The following is a 3,325-nucleotide window of genomic DNA, read 5'->3' on the forward strand; positions in this document are numbered from 1 at the left end:
AGGAGGCATGTCCTTGTTGGAGGAGGTGTGTCACTGGGGGTAGAATCAATCTCTCTCTCTCTCTCTCTCTCTTTCTCTCTCCCCACAATTATGGTCATGCTCTCACCCCCTGAAAGTGTAATCAAACCCCCAACTAAACACCTCCTTCTATAAGTTGCCACGGTCACGGTGTCCCTTCACAGCAATAGAAAATAACTAAGTCCTATCCCTGGAGGCAAGTGTGGCTGCTGTGTCACATGTGGCAGAGAAGAAAGGATATGTCTATGCTCAGTGAACATTTGAATAATTAGTAGCTTAATACCCCTGATGAAAAGTGAGTCCATGGGGCTGGAGAGATGGCTCAGAGGTTAAGAGCACTGGCTGCTCCTCCAAAGGTCCTGAGTTCAATTCCCAGCAACCACATGCTAGCTCACAACCATCTATAATGAGATCTGGTGCCTTCTTACGGCATACAGGTGTCCAAGCAGGCAAAGCACTGTATACATAATACATAAATAAATCTTTTTTTTTTTTTAAAGTGAGTCTGAGATGACCACTAGTCTGGCACCAGGGTGTCTGGACAGGGACCTATCCTGAAATGACCACCAATCTGGCAATGACCAATCTGCACTAGACATGCCCCAATGGACTCCCTGGACAAGGAGCAAGCCAGAGACTAGAACACTGTCTGGGACTGTGGCCTTGGGTGGGAGTGACCCCGAGACAGATGACCCTCAAAGGGGGCCACTTGGATGGGCTGGGTGAGGAGTAAGCCCTAGACAATCACCAGACCAGCACCACTGGGGCCAGACTGGGAGCTAACCTGAGATGACCAGGCATCCTGGGCCATGCAGGCCTGGGCATGGTGCATGCCCAAGATGACCCCAACCCGTGCCCGGAGCCATAATGCATGAAAGGGACATAGCACTGAGAGAGACCACTCCTGAGATGAACCTACACACAGCTAAGACCCCAGACACTACTAAGAGGAACAAGTAAGTAGTAGGAAAAAAAAATGGAAGATAAAGAGAAACAGAAAAGAAATGTACACAACAAAGAGAGGCAGAACTGGAGACTGGAGGGTGGTGAGGAACAGCCTGATGTGAGTAGTAAGTGATGCCACCTGGGACCATGATGGATTCCTGACCTGTGCTGCCACTGGGGGCCATGTGTGGGTCTGTGGCCCTGCAGCAGCAGGGGTCTGTTACCATCAAAGGCCAGAAAGATGCCTCTGGTCTGTCCAGGGACATGTTGATGTCTGAGGGCTGTGCAGAACTTGCCCCACCCTTCACCTGGGCATTGTGGGAAAACCGGCACTGGGGGGCATGAAAGCAGGAGAGGTGACCCCCACCCTAGCCAGATACAATATTCTGGAGAGTAGCCCCCAGACATTGTGGGAGTCGTGGGTGTGCTGGCTCCGGCACTCAGCTCCTATACGGTAACATGGACAAGGAAGCGATACCCTCCTCCCTTCTTTCCCCTCAACACCTTCAGCAGGTGGGAAACCTGGCCCTGACGTCATGAGAGTAGGAAAGCTGACCCTACCCCTCACCAGCTCCTGCACTCAGGAGATCAGGCCCTCTGATCTGAGGCCCAGATCCAGAAAGTGAACTGGAAGTAGGGTGTGCCTATATATTCCCAAGGCCCCCCACCTTAAAAGCTGTGCCTCCTACCCAGCACCACTAACTAGGGAACAAATGTTCGAATGCCTGGGTCTCTGGGTATCTTTTCCCATGTAAACCAACACACTCAATCTTAGCCCTCTGCCTTTCCAGCCACTTTGATATTTCTGAACACACTGCCAGCATCCTAGTAGGCTAAGTATTCGGGTCTCTGTCCTCATCCTGGTTATTTTCTGATGTTCGTGATATGGTGTACTAGTCAGCGTTGTGTTGCTGTGGTAAAATACTTGAGAGAAACCAGTTGAAAAGAAAGAATGGTTTTGCTGGGCAGTGGTGGCACACGCCATTAATCTCAGCACTCGGGAGGCAGAGGCAGGTGGATCCCTGTGAGTTTGAGGCCAGCCTGGTCTACAAAGTGAGTCCCAGGCGAAGCTACACAGAGAAACCCAGTCTCGGAAAACCAAAAAAGAAAAAAAAAAAAAGAAAGAAAGAAAGAAAGAAAGAAAGAAAGAAAGAAAGAAAGAAAAGAAAAGAAAGATTTGTCTTCACATGGCTTCAATCCAAGGCCACTGGTCTCCATTGTTTCAGAGTAAGTGGAGAGGCGGGGCACAGCAGCAGGGGCACATCCTAAAGTAGTTCCTCACCTCATGGGGTCTGTGGGGGCAGAAAGAGAGGGGTGACGGTGAGGTGAAGCCAAATAGCTCCTCCAAGCTCACCCCCTCAGTGACCTAACCTTTCTACCAAGTCTCACCTGGTAAAGTTTTGTCCACCTCCTAAAAGCCCATTAATCTGTGACCCCATGATTGGAGAATCCATCAATGAGGTTAGAACCCCCAGGACCCACATGCGCCCAAAGCCTTAACTCTGAGTGTTGCTGCGCTGGGGACCAAGCTGTCAGCACATACTCTGGAATTTTAGATCTGAACCATGTGTTAACAAGGTCAACTCGGGCCACATCCTGGAGATTCTTGGAATTCCCTGCTCCTCCCAAGTGCTCCTTCTGGTCAGCAGTCTTTGTTGAATGAAAAGATAACTTGTCCCACCCTCACTCTTCACCAGCACAGAAATCTCATCATTCAGGAAGCATCTTTGAGCCCCTGTCAAGGTTGTTCTTAACTTATCCTATTCCTTCAAGCTGGCCCGCTGTTTCTGCTGGGGTATTTCATCACTCATGCCTGTACATGTGCCCCTAACCTTCTATTCTCTAATTTTATTTGGGCGAATTCCTAATATATGTATCAAAGATTCTGTCCCCATTTTGTTTTGCTGTGCAATTCTTTTTTTTTTTTTTTTTTTTTTTTTTTTACCCCAAGACAAGGTTTCTTTGTGTCACCCTGGGTGTCCTGGACTCACTTTGTAAACCAGGCTGGCCTCGAACTCACAGCAATCTGTCTGCCTCTGACTCTCGAGTGCGCCACCACCACCATGCCCGGCCCTGCCGTGCAGTTCTTGAGTAGCTGCTAGATCTTCTGCATACTCACGGTCTCCCTTCTCCTTGGACGTTGAGTGGCATGGCTTCCCTTGGTTTTTAGTCACATCTTTGACTTCTGATTTTCTGCTATTTATTCTGCAAGTTCTTAACGGTCCAAAAAAAAAATCTATCTTCCCATGTTGAATTGCATATGTGGAACCTTGCTGCAGAGATGCTTTGTAGGCTCCCCAAACAGACTGGAATCCCATGACGTCTCCCAGAAGCTGTTCATCCAGGAGAAGTCTTGTGCTGG

At 49.1% G+C, this 3,325-nt stretch overlaps 1 pseudogene; it reads left to right on the forward strand.

The window, feature by feature from the left end:
- Positions 1 to 207: 207 nt before the first annotated feature.
- On the forward strand, positions 208 to 302 carry LOC127192518 (uncharacterized; annotated as a pseudogene).
- Positions 303 to 3,325: the final 3,023 nt, after the last annotated feature.

The sequence above is a fragment of the Acomys russatus genome, chromosome 7, assembly GCF_903995435.1.
Source record: "Acomys russatus chromosome 7, mAcoRus1.1, whole genome shotgun sequence".
In the NCBI taxonomy this organism is placed as follows: Eukaryota; Metazoa; Chordata; class Mammalia; order Rodentia; family Muridae; genus Acomys; species Acomys russatus.